The following is a 23,089-nucleotide window of genomic DNA, read 5'->3' as shown; positions in this document are numbered from 1 at the left end:
TTTTTTTCTTTTTCCCTTCTTTTCTGCACTCTTCCCTTCCCCTTCCCCTGCCCTATTTTTCCTATTTGTTTTCATATTTTACGTATTTTATATTACAAACAAATAAAAAAGAAGACAAATGGTGATCAGGTGATCTCGGGACTCTGCAATCATTGTAAATATATGCCAGTTGCCGAACACAAATAACATTTTTTTAATCACATGACTGTGGGGATGGTGCAATGGTCATAACTGCAAGGACTGGTTAGAAGTCATTTTTTTTTTAGTGCCACTGTAATTTAGACCAATCATTAATGAATAGCTATAATTCAAGGTCTACCTCTGCTCCCTGTTCCCAAATGCCCTGAGTTAAATCCACTTAATCAATTTCACTTGCAATGATTGTCCTTGAATCCCAGGAAAGGGGTTACCGGCATTCACCGGAGCTTGTGCTAAAACTGGGATCTTTAATTAAGAGATTTTCCACATTAGTAATTGACTTGGGTATTACTTAGCTGCTAGGGAGGGAAGAGTATAAAAATTCCCATGGAAGATTCATTCCCCAGCCACTAGCATATTATGAAGCATAGCCCTACCCTGTTTTTCTGATTACAGGTAGTTCTTGACTTACGACCACAATTGAGCCCAAAATTTCTTTGCTATGTGAGACAGTTGTTAAGTGAATTTTGACCCATTTAATGACTTTTCTTGCCACAGTTGTAAAGTGAAACACTGCTGTTGTTAAGTTAGTAACATGGTTGTTAAGTGAATCTGACTTCCCCACTGACTTTGCTTGTCAGAAGGCTGCAAAAGGTGATCATATGAACCCGGGACTGCATTCTGTCATACATGTGAGTCAGTTGCCAAACACCTGAGTTTTGATCACGTGACCACGGGGATGCTGCAATGGTTGTAAAGGTGAAAAATGGTCATCAATCACTTTTTTTCAGTGCCTTTGTAACTTCAAACAGTAATAAATGAACTGCTGTAAGTTGAGGATTACCTGTACTCTCAAATTAACAAGAGCCTTCTTCGTGGCATAGAATTTAAGAGTACATACACCAGCCTATCCCGGCTGGTGCCCTCCAAATATGTTGGGTCTACAATGCCCATAAAGAAGCTAGTGGATGTCCAGGGTTGTAATGCACAATGGTTTCTACAGATCGATTTGCTTGTCAAGCCTGACTCAACTCCATAGCTGCTTTCACTCTCAGTTTTGCCAAAGTGACAGGAGGTAGGTAGTGAATTTCTAAGTGGGGGGTGGGAGACTATGGAATGCAAGAGAACCTTCTATTGCCAGAGAGACATTACCTACCAAGGTCAAACGATGAAGAATGTTTGACTGGCACAGACACTTTTTCCCAAAGCAAAAGAACTGAACTCAACTGGTGAACTATGACCTGTGGGTGGCCCAGAGGGGGAAAAAGGAGAGTTACCTAATGTGTAACATTTCACAGGAAAACCTCAGAACTAATTTTGCTTCTGCTGTGCCCAGATGGATCTTTCAATAAAGCTTCACTCTTGGTCAATCTAAAGAGTCGGGAGTTTCTTTTATTGAATGTGCCAAATGGGATGGTTGACAACTCTCCTACAAAATTAAAGAAGGAAGATTAATTTCCTGTCTCTGCACAGGGCATTTTCAGACAACCAGCTTTTCTGTTTGCCAACCTTTCTTAATCAAGTGGAAAACCCATCTAGGATTGATCTGGACTGGCTTACCTTTTTCAGGTCTACTTGAATGTTATAAGCACGTTTAGGTTTATCTGTCTGCCAGTCTACAATGCTTGCAAGGAACTATCAGTCAATCAGTATAAACACTTTCTATGTAATAGCTGAGCATAGATAAATGTTAAGCACTTAAGACTTGCTTAAGTGGCCAGTAACTGAATGCCTCAACTGGCCCTCTTTGATCCATTCCCAAGTACACATCTCTTTCCCTTTTCACAAAACTAGAATTACTAGCATTTCTGCACATTTCTGCATTTGCCATGACTTGCTTCAAAAATCCCCTAGACTGGCAGTTCTCCATTGTTTTCCACTGCAAGGCTTGGGTTATGATCTCGTGTAAGCAAGGAGAGATTTTTGTCTGCTAGAAAAAGAAAGTGCTTCTTTGATTAGTTCGTATTAGCTTTAAATGTGCAATTGCAAAACACCTCATCTGGATTTTAAATACCCTTCTAAGTGAATGCTATTCAGTGTTTCTACCTCTCCAGAGGCTCACAGCATTTGGGACATTTCAGGCAAGAGAGGAATCCTGCCTGCTCAGCCACTCACTCCATTTCATTTCTGTGACTTTGTAAAGAGCTGTTTTTCATTCACTGCTATATTTATATCTTGCTTTGGCTTGGGGAGCTTAGGATAACTTTCCCTTCTTCATTTTTTCCTGTACAACTATTCTGTGAAGTATGTTGGACTAAAGGTAGAGACTGATTTAAAACCGGTGAATTTGTATGGCTGAGAGTGCCTTAATCTAGTAATCCACCATCCTAGTCTACCTTCCTAACCTGGCTGTGTGTGATGCTGGTTACTTTCTCATGTTCCCTGATGAAGAGCAGACTACTTATGAAAGGTAACTTTAGCCACCAGCAATTATGGCCATAAAGAGATAGGCAGCATATAAATTTAATGCATGCATTAAATTTATATTTAATTCATAATAAGAAATGGAAGGCTAATTTCCCAGACATTTCATATAGTAGCTAGTTATTTTTCTAAATGATGGGCTTTGTAGAGAACCAAAGGAGAAAATGTGATTCAGAGAGTGCATGCAGCAGCCTCTAGGAATTCCTCAAAGCAGTTGTATCTTTTCCTGAGCTCAAGCAATTGTCCTCTGCATTGACCCACAGTCTCAGGAATGTTAGTTTTCAGCTTTCTAACAATGTCTTCTTCCAATGCAAACTCAGGAATGCATTTGGTCATTTGAATCCAGATCTCCGTACAATCCTAATACATTGTTTTCAGCTGTACAAAGTGCTTCATCCCTTACAACAGCACTGCAAAGTGGAAGATGACTGTATTCACAGCACAGCAGTATCAGAAGAGGTTAACATTAAATGAATTTAGGTGACAGCTCAGTTCAAACAGGCCATTTGCTACACCATGTTTGCCCAACATGTGGCTGTTACACAAGTTTGCACAGGTAAAGCGTGTGAATAAAAGTCCATGATATATTGGCATTCTGTTCGACAATCAACTCTTCTGCATGTGGCTTCAGTCTTGTCTGCAATTTATGTGAGTTCTGTCTAAAAGTTTTCTGCCAAGTGTGAAGCATTGGGAGACCACTGATCTATTGCTGAGCCTAACTCCAGAGACTCAATGCAATATATCAGTGTAAGTTCAATTCTTCCCAGGCAGAATTTAAGAGTTGAAGTCCACACATTTTAAAGTTGTCAAGAATGGTAAGCATTGCAATATAGGCCATACCATTTCCCCTTTCTCATCTTTTCTACAAGGTATTTGTATCCTATTCTATGAATATCTCCTTAGAACTTGGAAGACCTGTCAAAAGTATTTGGGTAAGAATGAAAAGAGATACAAAAGTGATACCATTGTGGGAGTTTATTACAGATTACCCAGGTGGGCAAAAGATACAGAATGAGGTTTTCCTGCATCACATGACCAGAACTTGAAAGAAACATACAATAGTGATAATGGGGAATTTCAATTACCTTGATATCGGCAAGAAATCTTGAGACAGAGTACAAATAAATCTTGCCTGTCAGTAAAGTTGTACTGACAACTTTATTTGTAGGAAGGTGGAAGAAAGGACAAGGAGTTCTGCTAGCCTGGACCTAATCATCAAGAAGAATTGATTGAAGAAATGAAGGTGACTAGCACCTTGGGGAAAAGTAATGGTGGCTATTTATTTATATTAATTTAGAGCCTTTATTTGGCTACCCAATTCAGAGAGCTTGCCTCTGGGTGGTGTTAAGGAAATCATCAAACCCCAAAAGCAAGTAACAATAAAAACCCACCCAATGTTATCCTCAGATGAGTGATATGTAGAGGAGGGACAACTGAGAAGACTTGCCTATTGAATTTCAGAAGAGTAGATCCTGAAGAATTCCAACAGATGGTAGACTGGATTTGGCTCCGTTAGCTTCTAATTCTGAAGCAGAAAAACTTTCATGAAGGATGAAAAAATCCTATGAAATGAGACACTGAAGGCACATACAAACAAACCACACAAAATAGGAAACAGAGAGAAATTAAACAGGACAATGTGAATTTGTAAGAGCTAAAACAAAGTAGATACATAAACACACATACATTATTTTGTTGCACTAACAAAAGGATTACGCTCTAGATCATAGGAATCGCTAATTATTCTACTTTACTCTGTCCTTGTCAGATCCAGCTAGAAATATTATGTCCATTTATGACAACCGATGTTAAAAACGTAAACTGACAAATTACAGCAAATTCAAAGCAGAGCCACTAAGATGGGAGAAAGTTTGGAGACCAAACCTCAGGAGGAGCACCTAAAGCAAGGGCCTTCAAACTTGGCAAGTTTAAGAATTGTGGACTTCAACTCCCAGAATTCCCGAGTTAACATGATTGGAGGAAGAATTCTGGGAGTTGAAGTCCATGAGTCTTAAAGCTGTCAAATTTGAAGACCCATGAAAAAGAGTCAGGGTATGTTTAACCTAAGGGAGAACCAATAGCAAATATGTCCCAAAGATGCTTTTTCAAGAGGCAACTGGACTTTCTGGTTTTCTTTGAAGATGTTTTACTTCTCATTGAAGAAGCTTCTCCAGCTCTGAGTGGTTGGTGGGGAATGGAAGGATTTAGTCAGAGCTGAAGAAGCTTCTTCAATGACAAGCGAAACATCTTCAAAGAAAAACCAGAAAGTCCAGTTGCCTCTTGAAAAAGCACCTTTGGGACAACCATGATCTGGATGGCTGAGAATCTCCATAGACAGATAGGAGATATGGTTGTGGTTTTTAAGACTTCAACACAGAAGAAGGAATAGATTTAATTCTTTATTGCACCAAAGCGTAGAACCAGTAGATTACAACTAAAAGCTGGACATGAGGACTGAGTTGTCCTCTAATGCAATAGACTGTTACATGATGTCATGTTTTCTTTTCACTAGAAAGCTTCAAACAACAAAGGATGGTCATCTACCAGAGAAGCCATTATGGATTCTGTACTGAGAAAAGGAATCGGATTAGGTGATCTCAAAGGTCTCTTCTAGTTCTTTGACCTTTTGATATATGATGCCTACATGTAAACTTTTCGAGAGCATAGACTGCCCATGGCATTCTTTGTGAAGGATCAGGAATTTTTGTTTCTCTTCTTTTGAATTAGGTTTTCTCCCTCTGTATTTCAAAATGACATTAAGCCAATTTTAGGATTTATATTATTGTGTTATGTATTGCTATCAATTTTCAAAATTCGTTGTCACCGTGGAAACTCTAATAAAAGGAACCGGGGACTTACGTAGCCTACTCCTGGCACAGGCCTTTGTTTCCAGCTCTCTGATTGTCCTCAGTGGCCTGATTGTCTAAATCTGACAGTGTAGTATTTATAGGCTTCCCTCTGACCATTGCAGAGCAAGGTGGAATTATAATTCTGCAGAGGCAGCCAAAACTCATGTTTGCTTTTTGCAGAGATGTCAGGCTGACTCTTACTCGGTTTGGATCAACGCTACTTCCCAAAGATTACTCACATGACCAACTGTGCCAACTAGACTATCATCTTCATTAGTAAAGCCAGCACAAAAGTCACCCCAAGTGGGATATTGTTGAATAAGAAGCTATTGATTTAATTGCAATGATGGCCTGTCCAGCCGGTGTGCGGGGATTTATAGTTCATGCTGGTGTCCTCTAATCCATCTTCAACTCCTAAATGTTTCACAGCCATCAGCACAAAAAGACCTGACCTTGTGGAACAGGGACAGACTATCAGAAGAAAAACTGCCAGCCTCTCTTGCTAAGAGGATCCTTTTGATTTCTTGCAGGGAAACTGGCAGCCACTTCAAACCAGGTGGCTTAATCCACAAACTGGCCCCAAGAGAAGCCCACTATCTTGCCTTGTTGATTTTCCCCCTTTTCATTCTGTTTGCTTCTTCTGTTTTGGTTACAGCTGTGATGAAGAATGCAACTGACAAAGTGACCTTGGTGCTTTTATAGCGATTGAAGAGCCTTCAAAGCATCTCAAGAGGGAAGGGATTCTTGTGATCCCTTCCCACAAGAATCCAATTTTCTATCAGGTGCATTTCAACAGGTAACACGAAATAAAAGGATAGGTAATCCTTTGTTATCCTTACACGCAGCCGGAAGAGAGAAGTAGCTAGGCCGCCACCGGAGTTGTGCATGAATGGATTTTTCAACCGAGACCCAGGATCGCTCACCCTCCTTGCTGGGTCTCCTGTCCATCCAACTAGAAGTCCCATCTCATTTCAGGCACGCAGAACTGCAAAACCAACAAAGCCACAGTCAAAAGAGCGGTGCTGTTTCTCTCCCCTCCCCTCCCCTCCCTGCCACCTTCTCTATCCCTAAGTGGAAGAAATGCCCGGGAAAATTGCCGGCCGACCCCGACAAGCGACCCTAAAGCTAAGCTGCCGCCGTCTTTCCCGTCTTCATAACACACTTCCGCCTGCGAAAACTTCGACGTACAGCTGTACACTTCCACCTGTCCGCCCCGCGCCCGCCCACCACCCGCCCGCAAATGCCGGGCAGCGCGAGCGCGGCTTGGGAAAAGCGCAGCTCGTATCCCCGGCGCCCTTCGAGTTCGGGGTGTGCGTGTGTGTGAGGCAAGCAAGCTTCTTCCGTCCTACGGCTGAAGAGGAAGGGGAAACGATTCCAGGCCAAAGCAACGGCTGAGGGGGCCTGACTCGCCAGCAGCAGCGCCCCAGCAGAGGTTGCTTCCCTCCCCTCCGACCAAGCAGGCTCGCTCTCCCTTTCTCGAGCCCCAAACGTTCAAGCGGCGGTCCCATTCGAAGCAGCCTCGAAGCGAACCGGCAATCGCAGGAATGCTTCGCCCCGTCTCTTCCCGGGCGGACGTGAGGCGCTACCCCAGGCAAAGTTTCCCTGAAGCGGCCTGGCACCGACGGAAGAAGAAAGTAGGAGCGCGAGCCGGCAGGTTAGTTGCCACCATCAACCTCCTTCTCCTCTCCTTCCCACCCCCCTGCCCCGGCGTCATTGGTGTCCGGGCGCCGCTTCGGCGCGTCCAGCTCGGGCGCTTGTCGCTGAGTGGCGACCCGTCTTCCCGGCACCGGTGTTTTTATTTGAGGCCAGGCGGAGCGAGGGCCGGCCCAAGCGGGCGGGTGCTCCTCCGCCTGCCCGCCCCTCGATATCCCGCCCTTCCCCGGCGGGCGGCGCTGGACGCTTCTAGTCTCCGCCACTCGAGCGCGCTTCTGACTGCGGAGGAGTCGCCGGCGCCGGCGCCGCCGCGGGAAAGCTTCATGCGGCAGCGAGGCGAGCGGCTTTCGGTCGGGCGGCAGCGGCAGCCTCCTTTTCTCGCTCTTGCACCAGCGGCAGCAGCGCTGGGGATGGAGCTGGCTGCGGCGGGCTGCGAACCTCGACCGAGGGGAGTCGGAGCAGCCCAGACACGGGCGGGGAGTGTCCGGGCATTGCTGCGTTGCTGCTGCCGCCGCTGCTGCCTCCGCCTTCGTTAAAACAAGCGCTTGGCCGACGCTCCGACTCCATCGCTCCTCCTGTGCCGCTCGTGACGGCGATGTGAACGGCGGCAGCTAGGAGGGAGGTGGAGGCGCTCGAACTCGGCGGTGGAGCTCCGATCGGCGGCCGGGGAGCGAGCGGGCGGCACCGGGTTCGTGTGTGAGCGCGGCGGGATTTGATGCAACCGGGCGAGCGGAGAAAGCACCGACGGGTGTGGGGCAAGGTCACGCCCGGCCAGATTCACTTACCGCCGCCGCCCCCGAAGCTTTCCATGGGGCGGGAGACGCGGCTTGAGCGCTCGAACCGAGCCGGGCGCTTCGGGCCCGACCCGAACATCGCTGACCGGCGCCTCTTACCTCTAGGATGCGGCGGCGGCTGCTGCTAAGCGAAGCACTGGAGCAGGGACGTGGAAGGCGGCCGTGGGAGAAGGAGCTCCCCGGGCGGTCGGATTCCCCGGGAGGCAGCAGGTAAGTGCCACCGGCGGCTTCGTTTTGCTTTCTGCATTGCAGCCCCCGCGCAGTTGCCGGCGGGAGAGCTGGGCTGGGCTGGGCTGGGCGGGTCGGCGGAACGGCAAGAGGCGCGGAAGGGCTCCGGGGAGGGGATCTTCCAAGGTGGTGGCATCTTTTTTTTTTTTTTGCCGCGATGGGAGCGGAGGTGAGGACGAAATGAGGCGGTTTCCCACCCCGTCCTCCAAGAAGACGCGTCGGGGGAGCGAGAGGCGCTGCCGGCCCCGCCAGGTGTGGCCGTTGCGTCTTAAAGCGGTTTTCTCTACCGGGCCGCTGGCAGGGAAGACGGGCGGGAAAGTGCCGCCATCGCCGACATTCAGCCGCCTGCCCTGTTCTTTCTTGGCCCGGCAAAAGAGGCGAAGGGAGCCTTTTGTGGAAAAGCCCCTCCCCGCGCCGTCTACATGGAGGGGGGGGGCGTCAAGGTCCCGCACCCCCTCTCTCTCCCCCTCCACCCTCTTTAAACGGTTCTGGAGTTTTCTTGCTACTTCGGCTTTGGCAGACTGGGGGAGCTCCAGGGCCGGCTTTGGAGAGGATGGCTTGTGCCGGCGCGTTAGACGGGGAGTCCCCACGGAGGGCAAGCACATAAAGCCCGCTTTTCTTTTCTTTTCTTTTTTTTTTTAACTCGCTCTCTCCCTGCCTCTTAGCGCGCGAATCCGAGGGACGAAGGCCTTTGGATTCACCTCAGCGTGGAATCGTTTTGCGAGCGGTCGGAGGTGCTGCTTGAGGTTTTGTCGGACGACCCCCGGGGTCACCTCGCCACCCTCGTTTTCCGTGGGGAGCCCGCCTCGCTTTCCTTTTTTGCCTGCCTAGATTTTTTTTCCCCCTCCGCAGCCAGGATGGGTGTTTGTGTAGAGCCTCGCTTTTGGATGGATGGCCCTTCAACTCACTCTCGTGGGTTCGGTTAGCCTAGGCTCCCGCCCAACCCCCCCCTGCCTTTGGAAAGCTTGGGGGGAGGGCAAGCAGAAAGGTCTCCAGGGGCTGCGGAGGGGATCCGTGTGGATGGATTCGCATGAAAACCCTGGCGAGGAAGGCAAAGTGGAGCCCCAGGGAGGGGAGAGCAGGAAGGAGGTATAGATCCAGGCAGGGTATCTGGGAGGCCAAGAGCCAAAGTGGAGGGAGAAGGAATGGGGGTGGCTCTGAAGGGAGGGGGGAAGGGTAAATCTGCCTTTTGGGTGGGCCCAGAGAAAGAAGAGGAAAGTCCAGTGGGAAGTTTCAGTCCATTGGGGTGTTGGGTCTTTCAGCTTGGCCCCACTTTGAACAATATTTTTTTACTGCAGCCCTGCATGTCCGTCTGTGACCTGGGATTTTCTTAAAGTGCTTTTCTCCTGTTTTTCATAATCTATGTTATTCTTTACCTTATTTTAGGATTTCCTTTGTGTAAGGAGCATTTTTTAAAAAAAAAAAATCAACTCACTTGGATTCTAGGCCTTTGTGCAGCTGGGAAATGAAAGGGGCAGACTAGGCTGGATGGGCAAGAATGATTGTGGGGATCTCTCCAGAGCTGAAGGCTGAGATGTGATCTGCTTCCTTTGGAGAGGGCTGCTTTAATGGGATTGAGATGTGGAAGGAAGCAGAGGGCAAGTTGGAGCTTTGCTTCCAAGCTAAGTGAAGCATCTCTGGCTTTGATTGGTGCTGGTTCTTTGTGGCTTTGGACATTATGCTCAACTTTGAAAACAGCCTGCTCCATTCTAGTTCATCTTGGAGGGGAAGGATGCATTGTTTGACCCTGTTTTCTTCTTGATATTGGTCTAGATTCAGCTTGTCCTATGTCGGGAACCTCCCTTTCTAAAACAGTGGACAGTTTATTTCATCTGTCCAGCAGATTCAACTTTTGACATGGTTTTGCTAATGTAAATATAAAGGTGTAGCTTTGCTCAGACCAGATAGATCAGTAAGGAATTTGATTCAATGACTATCTCTGTCATAAATTGAATAACATTTCTGCAAACCCTGGTTACCTTGCTTTCCACTTGCACAATTGTCACAAACACTTTGGCTTTCCTTTTTTAAGGCCATGTTGAATACGGTTGATATAGTAGATGGTACACCTTACAGCTCTTTTTAACTTCCAAATAGCTGCAAAAAAAAATTAATAATACAAAATCTTGTATAACCAAGGAAAACTTCAAAAGAAGAATCTTTTTAATAAAAAAATCATTTTTATAGATGAGGCACAGGGCCATAGTGACCTTTATAGATATAATAGCTCTCTGGAGATCAATATTTATTCTATTTGAGGGTTTGGTAACATGGCTGTTTTTATAGGAACATCTTTGGGATGCGATCACAGTAGATAGTCTGCTCTGAAAATCATTATCAGAGCTTTATGATTACTAGGCCATTTTGGGCCTGAGCCCAGGATGCAGGATTGGTCAGTGAACAGCGTGGCACAGGTAGACCTTGACTTACAGCAGTTCATTTAGTGGCCATTTGAAGTTGAAAAAACTGAGATGATTATTTTTTACACTTATGACTTTTGTAGCATCCCCATGGTCACATGATCACAATTCAGGCAGTTGGCCAACTGATTCATATTTATGACAGCTGTAGGCTCCTGGGGTCATGTGATCACCTTTTCCAAACTTCTTGCAAGCAAAGACAATGAGGAAGCTAGATTCATTTAACAACCGTGTTGCTAACTTAACCATTGCAGTGATTCATTTAACAGTTGTGGCAAGGAAGGTCATTAAATGGGGCAAAACTCACTTAACAAATGTTTTACGTAGCAATAGAAACGTAATGGGCCCAACTGTGGTTGTAAGTCAAAGACTACCTGTATTTTAGAACTTCTCATTCCACTGCATGGAAGGCCTTTGGATCAGATGTTGATAGAAATGAGCAGGTTTGCTGCAAGCCATGCTTTTCAAGGTGACCCATCTCTGACTTGCTTGAATTGCAAAGGAAAGAGCAATTGACCTTGCAAATCTGCAAATCTGTCCTGGGTTTAATTGCTTGGATATATTTGGGGTGAAATGGCTTATTGCCTTTGTTTTTCAATAAGGTCTGAAATTAACTACTAATTCCTGCTGAAAATACTGCCATTTTCCAAGGAAACAGATAATAACTTTACTCCTAGATATGAGGCTCTTATTGGAAAAGTGCCCCCTTCCTTTTAGAAAAGCATGGGAAAGGAGTTGACTTCGAACAAGTGATTTATCTCAAGGTACTGTGGGTTATAGAATAAGGACTGTTTTTTTGCAGCCTGTGCTTCCTATGTCTTAGATGCCCTTGGGCCTGAATTAGGTAACATTTTAGATGGAAGCAACAGAATTTACAAGGTAGGACTCTCCACTTGCCTCTACAATTGCAATAGGCAGCCTAACTGTAAAAGCTTCAAATACAAGAACAAAAGGATTTAGGCAGGATGTGACAAAATGATGCCTGTGGGCGAACGTGTGCTTGTGTGCATGCATAATTGAAAATAGGCAATTTTCTAGATTTCTGAGTTTCTCTTCTGCAATTTGAGTCACACATGAGCAATTGTAGTACCCAGTTTGAAAGATTGGGAAGAGAAATGATACTCCACCAACATAGATTTTTTGTTTACCTGCATCCTCCTGACAAATATTGAGGGCAAGCTGATTTAAATTAAAGCTTCACTGAAGTGCAGCTTGGTTCCTTGTGACCATGTGACATTCATGTTGGGTTTTTGAAGGCCATACTCTGGAAGTGATTTGCCAATGTGACCTTCTGGCTTAGATAGATAGATAAATGTGTGTGTGTGTGTGTGAGTGTGTGTTTGAGTGTAACACACACACACACACACTAATCTTCACCCTTGAGATTTTCTGGTAGGGTGTTGATACCTAGCTTTTGCGAGGTGTTGTCACCTGCCACTTAACTTCAACCTCCGGAAATCTCTATAGCTTGAAGCTGTTTCTTCAATCCTTCCATACATACCATCCTAGCTTTTCTTTGTTAACAAGACTGTGCTGGATATAGATACGGGAATTAGACAGAGATTCTCAGCCATTGGGCACTTTCCTCTTCAGAGTCTGCATTCCCCGGGAAATACTAGAGAATCTTGGGCCTATTGAAATTCCTGCCTGGTTTGTAAGCCCTCTTCTGTGTAGCTGGTGCAGAATGGTTAAAATTAAATGTCTGGATTCCTATCACATTCTTAGTTCTAAGCCTGCCTTAAGAAAACATGGCTCCTCATGCTGTGACCAAAAAAATAAGCTGCATTATGAATGAATGTCACGGTCCAGCTTATCTTTGATGTTTGTAGGTTGTCTGGAATCTGCTATGAGGAGGGATGTTATCTTTCAGAAGTGGGCCTATGCCTAGATGTGCATTGTGTAAAATGTATTTCTCTGCCTCAGTGAGATACCTGATTTTCAAATCAAGAGCTTTTGCATACTGCAGAAGACCTGATTATCCAGGTCAGTCCATGGTTTAGAAATGGAATGCTACTTCAATCCCTCCCCCCAATTTCCTAACACTTATTTCTAATCAGAAAATGTTCCAGTTCATGAATTTATTAGAATTTTTTAAAAAAGAACACTAACTTCAAATACAATATTGGGCAAGTTGAATAGGTCTGAGATTAAACATTACTTAGATTTTCATCTGTAGCAAGAATGTGAGAGGGTTCATTCCCCTCCACTTGCCCCATAATTTTCTGAAAAGAATGAAGCTCTGAAAACTATTTCTGGGATGGAGTGGGGAGGGAAGCTCAATACATTATTAGCTGGAAGATTTCCTAAATATTTTTGAGCCAAATCTACTTGGCATTTGTAGGAAGAATGTTTCGGGGAAGTTCAACTGTGATGTTAGCAGGTGGAAATACATAATGGTATGGAACCGAAAAATATCCCACAGTTTAAATCTGCACAGATTTTGAAAGATTAAAATCTTGTTAGAAATAGTTATAATCATGGGTAACATGGTTGCTTGAAAACTGTCCAAAATGGACAATGATGCAGCTGGCAAGAGAGCTGGAGCTTGGCCAACAGTTTCTTTTTTATAATGAACGCAGGGAAATTCTTGAGAGTAATTAAGAAAGAACCTAGTGGGACCAAGCAGGTGTCCCATTTAATGGTGCTCTGTTGATTGGCTGGATCTCTGAGATTTGTGATATAGAAGGAGGCATTTATTCCAGGAACAAGCCATCATTCATCCAAGAGAAAAGTGGTTGCTTCTGTATTTCACTGATGCTATTCTGAATTCTAGGCAGTTCTGAAGTCAAGATAGCAGCTGGGAAGGGTGCAGGTAATCCTTGACTTACAACTATTCATTTAGGGAACGTTCAAAGTTACAATGGCATCGATAAAAGGGACATACGATTGGTCTTTTCACTTATCAGTGTTGCGGTATCCCTACAGTCACATGATCAGAATTCAGACGCTTGACAACTGACATGGATGTACCATAGTTGCAGCGCCCCAGGGGTCATGTGATCACCATTTGCGATCTTCCCAGCCAGTTTCCAACAATCAAAGTCAATGGGGGAAAATCAGATTTATTTAATGACCATGACCATTCACTTAACAACTGCAATGGTTTGCTTAACAACCCTGGCAAAAAAGGGTTGCAAAATCAGGTGTGACTCACTTACCTGCCGCCTTGCTTAGCAATGGAAATTCTGCTCCCAGTGGGGTCATAAGTTGAGGACTGCCTGCATTTCCACATTTTGTGCTTGCATATGGATTTTCCTCCAGGTACCCATGTTTTGCTTATTGATTGTTCAGCCTTGAATTTATATCTATATCTATATCTCTATATATCTCTTATCTATCTATCTATCTATCTATCTATCTATCTATCTATCTATCTATCTATCTATCCACACACACACACGCGCACACACACACATATACATACATATGTGTGTGTCTGAGAAGGTCACAGTTGAATTTTTGAAGCACCAAGGATAAAAGGTTTGGTCAAGTGAGCAGGACCACTTCATTCATACAGGCAATCCTCATTTAATGACTGGTCACTAAGCAACCATTCAAAGTTCTGACAGCTGCACCCCCTGCAGTCACACAATCACATTTGGGGTATTTGCAACTGGCTTCCATTTATGGCAGGTGTGTCAAACTCGTGTTGTCACAGTGGTGTCACATAATGTATCAGGACTTTTTCGCCCTTCACTAAACTGGGTGTGGTCAGGACCAGCACGTGACTCATCTGGCCCATGGGCTGTGAGTTTGACACCCCTGATTTATGGCCATTTGCAGTGACCTATGATTTACAGGACCATGATTTTTGGTCTTTTTTTGACATTTTCAAGTAATCTGTCTGGTTAAAAAAATGCCCTTGGGCGAAAATGGGTTCGCTTAATGACTCTGGCATTTGCTTAATATAACCGCCATAAAAAGGTTGCAAAGTTGGAAGGGGTCATGTGGTGTTGCATTTAACTTCCACCATGACTTAGGACCATCATTCCAGGCACCATTATGATTGTAACTACTTATATGGATGTACATATATGTACATAAGAGCCATGGTGGCGCAGTAGTTAGAATGCAGGATTGCAGGCTGTCTCTGCCCACTGCCAGGAGTTCAGTCCTGACCAGCTCAAGAATGACTCAGCCTTCCATTCTTCTGAGGTCAGTAAAATGGGGACACAGATTGTTGGGGGCAATATTCTGACTCTCTAAAACCGCTTAGAGAGGGATATAAAGCACGGTGAAGTGGTGTACAAGTGTAAGTGCTATTTGCTACAGTTCTATTCTAAGATTATATTATGGCTCCCGCTACCATTTCAGTGGTAGATACAATTATGCCAGCAACTTTCAATAATTGCTGTCAAAGATGGTGGTGATAGGCTTTGAAGGAGGATCAGCCAAAAGAAATCCAGAGTTCTGGTACCACTAAGCTCCCAAAATGATGCTTTCTTTTCTGTGCAGATTTTCTAATGAGCACTGGAGCTGCAACAATAGCAAGGGGGAAGTGAACATTTTGTTTATATGTATACTGGAGGTTTTCAAAAACAGATTGGGCAACCATAATACTGGGTTGCCTTGAGTAGAGGGTTGGACTAGAACAGGGGTCGCCAATCTTTTGGATCTCAGGGACCACCAAACTCATAATTTTAAATTCCAGGAACCACTAACCGGTTCTCTGGGCATGGCCTAATTTGTGGGTGCGGCTTGGTGGTCATGTGACTGGCTGGGCATGGCTTTATGTAAATATTATAAATATTTATATAAATATTGAATTTTTTTTATAAAAAAAGAGCAACTTTTACCCAAAATCAGGCAAAGCAGGCAGGCAGATTGAGTTGCTCACAGAATCATTCAATGATCTATCCATCTGCCATTGACTACCTCAGTCTGTCACATAAAATTTGCTTGCCGTGAATCTGCACTGAATAATAGAACCTTCAGTCCTAAGGGAGGTTCAGCTGTGCTTAAAAGCAGAGTCAAAGATCTAAAGACTATCTAGAAAGTAAGAAATCCAATGATTTCCTGCTTTCTAGCTAAACTAAATCTCCCAGCACAGCAGAACAGCTGATGGTCGGAAAAAGGAAAAATAGCAATTTAGCAGGCACATTTGTCGGGTAAGTAGTAAGTGGGTGGGGATGGTTCCAACGGGCCATGTGGGAAGCACAGCCTTGTGTTCCTGCGCAACCTGGATTAATTGCTTTGGAGGGGGTGCTCTGGGGGTGAGATTTCTCTGCGGCCCACCAAAATTTTCTCATGGCCCACCAGTGGGCCGCAGCCCATCGGTTGGCAATGCCTGGACTAAAAGACTTTCAAGGTCTCTTCCAGCCTTATGATTCTATGATGCAATTTCCTTTGTTTGAGGAAAACAGCATGTATCACTGTCAGATTGTTTTGGACACATTAGAGGAAGAAGTGGAGAAGGAGAAAAAAGTGGAGACGGGGCAAATATTGATACAAGTAGTTCTCAACTTATGACCAGAATTGAACCCAAAATATATGTTGCTAAGCGAGACATTTGTTAATAGCAAAAGCACTTAGACTTATAGACTGCTTCACAGTACTTTACAGCCCTCCCTAAGCGGTTTACAGAGTCAGCCTATTGCCCCCAACAGTCTGGGTCCTCATTTTACCCACCTTGGAAGGATGGAAGGCTGAGTCAACTTTGAGCCTGGTGAGATTTGAACTGCCAAATTCCAGGCAGCCAGCAGTCAGCAGAAGTAGCCTGCAGTACTGCATTTTAACCACTGTGCTACCTTGGCTCTTAAGTGAGGTTTGCCCCATTTTATGACCTTTTTGCCAAAGAATCACTGCAGTTGTTAAGTTAGTAATACTATTGTTAAGTGAATCTGGCTTTTCCATTTGCTTGTCAACAAAAGGGGAACACATGGCCCTGGGATACTGCAACCATTATAAATATGAGTCATGTGCCAAGCGTCTGAATATTGATCATGAGGGATGCTGTAATGATCGTAAGTGTGAAAAATGATCATGAGTCACTCTTTTCATTACCATTGTATCTTCAAATGGTCACTAAACAAACTGTTGTAAGTCGAGGATTACCTGTATAGCATGTGGGATTCTCCTCTCAAAGATGGTGAATATTCTTGGCTCAAAAGAATCTGTTGCTGTTGAGAAATTTCAGGAGAGCATCTCTATCTCCCCCTTCCTAGCTCCCATCACTTTGGGTTTTAGATGATGTGATGACCCAGGGCATGACACAAAAATAGCCAAGTCACAAAAATAGAATAAAGTCCCTTTAATGCCTCCAACTTGGCCCCAGTGTCCAATTATCCTTGGCTGGATATCAGACTCTTAAAGAAAACAGTTTACGGAGGGACTAAATGCAGTCCACACCCAAAGTAAAGTTAATTCAAAATAAAAAACCCAACACAAACCAACTTGAAGGAATTCTATGGCAGGCAAGGATGATTAATTGCAGACTTCTACCAGATAATGCAGCAACGACAGTTGGGAGGAAGCCAAAACACAGATAAGCTCCGACACGAATAATGCACACTTTGCTTCCAGCAACTTTGCCATGCACAGTTTGTCCTTTTAAACAGTCCTCCCAGCTGCAGCCCATGAAAGGGATCAGGGCCCCTTCCTCCCTCTTAGACCACACCACTCATGTTTCTCCCTTATCCACTCGTCCCTGCGTGCCCTAGGATGAAGAGGGGATGGGCCTGGGTCTTCCTGTGAATGCCCATCCAGTCTGTGCCCTTCCCCAGTTTCCTCCACAACCACTGGAGCCACATTCCCACTCCCTGTCAGATGCTCCCACTCCCTGTCAGCTGTTCCATCTCTCTTTCAGAGTCAGACTCCAACAGGGGCATGACAGATGAATTGATTTCTTCTACACTTTAGACTATAAAATACATTACACTTAACATTTATAAATACAGGAAATGTGATGTTATCACTATAATAACTTGTGCTCGCATTACATTATGTATAAAAACTTTGTAACAATAGCTGAACTGCACAGAAGGTTGATTGTTACTGTGTTTCTCAATATGGCCTCCACAACAGGAAGGCCCAGCATGATTTCTAGGCATGAGGTGAAATTAAGTCCCACCCCCAAAATTTAGGCCTATTTAATACATGCGTTTCCCCGCCATTTCTCACATTGTTCATTAGAACTACATGAGGTGAAGAGAAATGGGGGGTGGGTGGGGAGAAAACTTGCCTTTAGGAGTGCAGGTAGCCTAGGCTAGAATACCCTGACAGCCGATAGAAGTTCTCCGAAGGCAGAGTTCCCAGCTGCTTCAGGACATGGTGTGGCTGCCCGTGTCCCCTCGCCTTTAGGCAGTCTCTTTTGGGCAATGGAAGCTCCCCAAGTGCAGTCACCAGCCACTTCGATTGGCCGGTAGAAGCAGCCTCGCGGTGAGGGGAGTGTGTGTGTGTGCGCTCACCCTGAGGCTGCTTCTACCGGCCGATCGAAGTGGCTGGTGACTGCATTTGGGGAGCTTCCATCGCCCGAAAGAGACTGCCTAATGGCAAGGGGACATGGGCCGCCACACCATGCCCCAAAGCAGCTGGGGAGTCTGCCTGCGGAGAGCTTTTGTTGGCCGATAGAAGAGGCCTTGCAGCGAGGTACATGCATATGGGCTGCTCTAGGTGAGGGAAGAAATTAAGTCACCCCCGAAAAGACGGCCTAGCCATTTTTTCGGGGGTCAAAAGAAAAATAAGGCCCGGACTTATTTTGTGAGAAACATGGTAGAATTGGTAGTTTAAAGTGTACAACCAAGCATTATATTAAGGAATGTTAAGCCACTTATATTGGTATAACAGTTGCCTACTAGAGTAAAAGATTGGTTGGGGAGAAGATGGAAGGGCACACACGTGAATCGGTGTTCAAAACTTTGGCATACTGATCATACTATACAATAAATTTCTGAGCTTTGGGGGGCATGAATCATTCTGCAACCACACTGATTCAACTTTTAATGTTTAAATAGAAATATGAGGCAATTTGTGCAGCAAATGCTTGAATCATCTTATCAAATATAAAGGAGCCCCACCAATTCAGGCTAATTGATTGCCTAAGAGTCTGTTTCTAATTGATTGCCTAAGAGTCTGTTTCTTCAACATGAAGTCTATGATGACTGGCTATTGTAGCATTCTCCTGCCTGCTTTTTTAAATAGCATACTTATTTTTATTTATTTTTTCTATTGAACTTGGATGCTCTCTGACCCTCAGTGACTCTGGATGGCTCACAGCAATTTCAATGAAATCAAGGGAAGGGAATTTCAATAAAACCATCTAAAAGGAAAAAAAGGTAAGAGGTGGAAAGAAGTGACGCACTGGATAGAAATGATGGAAGGCATTTCACTCTCTTTCACCAAAGGCTTAGATGAAGAACCAAAATTTCATAGCTTTCTATGCTGCAACAGAGTGAGGGCCATCTGGATCTCAAGGATAATCTCATTCCAGAGTGAAGGAACTGCTTCTGGGGTGCTTCTGGAGTCCTGCTAGATGGTATTGTTAATCTGGCACTTGGCAATATCTTGTCTATCATAATCTGAGTAAATCATTGGCCATCTTATCAAAGAAAGTCATGGCAATTGGAAGAAGAGACCTGGATAAGCAGTGAAACATTTCAAAACAAAAACAAAATAAAGTACTTGCCATGAACTCATCTTCCAGACAACTCTACCTGGATGACTAAGTTTCTTCATTGACATCTTCTCAAGTAGTATTTCTTGTCAATCAGATCTACTTATTAAGATGTCTAAGTTGGAGACTGCCATTTTGTCTTCAGTGGCAAACAATTTTACTAGCAATTTAACTATAGCCTATTGAATTCCTCCTCCTATTTGTTTTGAAGCGCCCAACATTCTTGGATGACACATAAGCCTTTGTATTATTATAGAAAGAAAAAAAAATCTATTCTGTTTTCCCTTTCTAACTTCCCTCTCCCAAGTTGAAATGCCCTTAAAATAACATTTCCTCATAGGAGATTTATTCTAGTCCTTTGATCATTTGCTATTTTTTTTTCTGGCTGTTTGAGATATGATGATAAAAATTACAAAGGTATTACAAGTGTGATTGTGTCTTGCATTTATTTAAAACCATAATGACATTAGCAATTTTATTTTTGATTCCTTTTCTAATTTCATTGTAGAACTATGATTCAGATGAGCAGATAAACAGTCACAATCCCTTTCTATTTTAGACCCTTAAATAATTTTGCGTTATCAACAAACTTGGTCATCTCTCTGTTTGTTCATCTACAGGCACTAAGGTTTTATTGTTGTAGATTGACAAAAAAGCCCCAGGCCAGTGTAATTCTTAGTTCTGGTCTTTATAAAATTATTTATTCTTACTCCCTGTATTTTAACCCAACTCTTTTATGATCACATGATGGCTAGGTTTAACAAAGTCTTTTGAAAATAGTATCTATTTTCTACTCATCTCTATCTACCCACATGTTGATAATTTCAAAAAATTCCAGAAAGTATAGCTATGGCTTGTCTTATCCTTCTATACAACTGACAAATTTACCTTTAATAGGGTAAAAAGAAAAAACTTTCTCTACCATTTGGTGAAGAAGAGGTTTAAAAGTTGTCAGTTTGCAATTTCCTGGTTTCTTCTTAGGTTTGTTTCTCTGTTCTTTTTTAAAAAAGGATTGTACTTGTTATATGTAATTTTCATCCTAGACCAGACCAATAGACTGATTAGTATCCATTCTTAGGTTACAGAGGCCTAATTCAAGGGCACTTGCTTTTGTTAAAGTAAGTAAAGATAAACAATTTCACATTTCAGTCCTTCAGGAACTTTCAAATGGATGTCCTCTGATCTGATGATTTGTTCATTTTGTTCGTTCATTTTGTTGTTGAGGTCTTCAACTTTATGCCTTGTCTCCAATCCTTGCTGCAGTTTCCAAGTCTTTCACCTTGAAAATAATAGTTTAGGTACAGACATCTGTGCTATATTTTCTGCAATGAGATGGAGATAAAGAATCATTCTGTCTGAGATTGCTTTGAGCATAAGAATAGAGTCACAGGAGTTGAGCCATTTAATTTATTTAAGGCCATCTCATGTGGGCTGAAAAAAATCCAGAAGATTGGTAGATGGCTAAACAGGCAGGTTTGTTAGGAGACCTTGGGCCAGTCATTCCTAGGAAGCAGGCTATGGCAAACCATTTGTGATATCTTATCTTTTATTGGTAAGTATAATAACCAAACGATGTGATGAAATACAACAAGAATATAAGAATACTAATAAAATCAGAAAAAAATGAATATAGGTACATAATAGTAAATAAATGAGTGACATTTGTATAAACTAAAAATATACAGTATCTACAAAATATTAACATAGAATTAGATAAATCCTTTAATATACTATTAAATGTAGGTAATTTATTGCGTCATCTTCTCAGTTTGGGAATTTGAAAAAAACCTATGGGACGGCAGTGGTCAAACTTTTCCATATTGTTGCCAAGAAATTAGCATAAACTTGTCCACGAAGTTATTAGAATTCAAGCTGAATTTGAAACACACTTTACATTATCCACTGTAACTCTGTGAATCCGTCCATCCATCCATCCATCCAGCCAGCCAGCCAGCCAGCCAGCCAGCACTGCCTGCTGAGACTAAATAAGCATTATGGGTAGATCTGCACTTATGATTACACTGAACCCAAAATTTCCATCGCTATGCTATGCAAGACAGTTGTTCAGTGAATTTTGCCCATTTTACATCCTTTCTTGCCACAATTGTTAAGTGAATCACGGCAGTTTTACGTTATTAACACTGCTGTTAAGTGAATCCAGCTTCCCTATTGATTTTTGCTAGTCAGAAAGTAGCAAAAAGTGATCACATGATCCCTGGGACATTGCAACTGTCGTAAATACGTGCCAGTTGCCAAGTGGCCAAATTTTGATCATGTGATCATGGGGATGCTGCAACAGTTGTAAGTATGAAAAATGGTCAAGTCACTTTTTCATTCCCCTTATAACTTCAAACGGTCACTAAGTGTATAGTTGTAAGCCGAGGATGACATGTACTTGCATTTACAAATAATTTAATTAATAAATAATTGTAGATTTTTTTAAAAAATGCATTTTGATAATCCATTATAATCAGCAGTTGTTCAATTTGCAATTTCAGCCTGCTGGACATTATAGCTAGACAGTGAAGCTTCTTTCTGGGGCTGGATAATTAATCTGTTATCAATGCTAGATCTTGCCTAGTCAGTTATTAATAATGGGAGGGAGTCTTAAGTGCAGACCTAGCCAGAAGACATAAGATTCTGATAGATGCCACAAAGGAGTACAGGGTATAAAATTGTACTTAATTTAGCTTGAAATATTAGCCTGTATTTTTTTTAAACTGAAGGGCCAGCTCGCATGCTTCACAAGGCCTTTAATAACTTGAAATAGATTAATTGGATTCTCATTCCCTGTGTTTTACATTTCTTGCAGTTGAGATTATGGAGAAGTGTTAAACTAAATGGGAAGCATGTCATATTTGAAGGCATAATTTATTGATTAGGGTATTTTTTTTTCAGTGGTCCTGTCATCCATGATATTGGTTCTTAAGTGGATGATGCAGTCTATCCAAGTCATGGGTGGCCAAGTCATGTAACTCAAGAGCAGAGGCTGTGATGGTGGTTTCCATATATGTTTTGATTCTCACATCAAGTCTCTTTGGGGGCGGAGAAAGCACAGTATAGCCTGTGTTCCAAATCTCCCAGAAAATTGAGAGCAGAGTAGGAAATAGGGTATTCCATGGAAGCCAGTTGGGCTCTAAACGTCTCTTTTTGTGCCTACTGGATTTCATTTTTGGGAAGTATTCTTTTAATAACATATACCTTAAATAGGAACCCACCCTGTTGCAAAGCATTAGCGTTTGGGATCATATTTAGAACATAAAATAACAACATCGCAGTTGGAATGGACCTCGGAAGTGTTCTAGTGAAACCCCCTGCTCTAGCAGGCGATTGACTACCATTTTTGACAAATAGCTGTCCAGTCTCTTCTTAAAAGCCTCCAATGATGGAGCACCCACAACTGCTGAAGGTAAGCTGGTTCTACTGGTTAATTGTTCTCACCTTTAGGAAATTTCTCCTTAGTTGTAGGTTGTATCTCTCTTTGATTAGTTTCCATCCATTGCTTCTTGTTCTGGTGCTTTTGAAAATAGTTTGACCCCCTTCTTCTTTGTGACCATCCCCCAAATATTGGAATACTGCTATCATGTCATCCCTACCCCCTAGTCCTTCTTTTCACTAGACTGGACAAACCCAGTTCCTGCAGCCATTCTTGATAAGTTTTAGTCTCCAGCCACCTAATCATCTATGTTGCTCTTCTCTGCAATCTTTTCAGAGTCTTTAATGCACATCTCTCTTTCTGGGATTGTAGAAAGAAATTGGAATAGGCTACAATGATTTAGGCAACATGGATGATAAAGTGAATATGCTTGAGTTATGGAAAACTTTGTGCTTTGTTATACACACACTCCTTAAGTGTCCACATTCCTTTGCTGAGAATCCAAGATGAGTGGTGCCACTGAAAACTGATATCACCTTAAAATGCTGTTCACTTCTGGCTGTCCTGATGAGGAAGTGAGTCAGAGCCAGTTGAGA

The 23,089-nt window shown here is 43.2% G+C and overlaps 1 protein-coding gene and 1 long non-coding RNA gene across 5 annotated transcripts in view; one reads left to right on the top strand and one right to left on the bottom strand.

Moving 5' to 3' along the window:
* Positions 1-3,522: 3,522 nt before the first annotated feature.
* LOC148128311 (uncharacterized) lies at positions 3,523-7,545 on the bottom strand. 2 transcript variants are annotated; one of them, XR_015741247.1, is made up of 5 exons: positions 7,465-7,545; positions 6,468-7,433; positions 6,251-6,396; positions 3,954-4,087; positions 3,523-3,816 (listed from the first exon to the last, which is right to left on the bottom strand). It is a non-coding gene; the product is annotated as an uncharacterized LOC148128311 (long non-coding RNA). The 2 variants fall into 2 exon arrangements; XR_015741246.1 differs by having other exon boundaries at positions 3,523-4,087.
* Positions 7,298-23,089, top strand: part of LRFN5 (leucine rich repeat and fibronectin type III domain containing 5) — a 122,396-nt gene continuing 106,604 nt past the window's right edge. For 2 of the 3 annotated variants that reach the window (XM_026698805.2, XM_087922517.1), the window contains exon 1: positions 7,346-8,068. The gene's annotated coding sequence lies outside the window, so the exon portion shown is untranslated. Of the gene's footprint in view, positions 8,069-23,089 lie in introns of all 3 variants that reach the window. The other variant, XM_026698804.2, reaches the window with a different exon arrangement.

This window comes from Pseudonaja textilis, chromosome 1, assembly GCF_049901715.1.
Source record: "Pseudonaja textilis isolate UNSWEBS1 chromosome 1, rPseTex1.2, whole genome shotgun sequence".
Classification (NCBI taxonomy): Eukaryota; Metazoa; Chordata; class Lepidosauria; order Squamata; family Elapidae; genus Pseudonaja; species Pseudonaja textilis.
The sequence above is the reverse complement of the archived record's forward strand: the minus strand, read 5'-3'. Positions and strand labels throughout refer to the sequence as shown.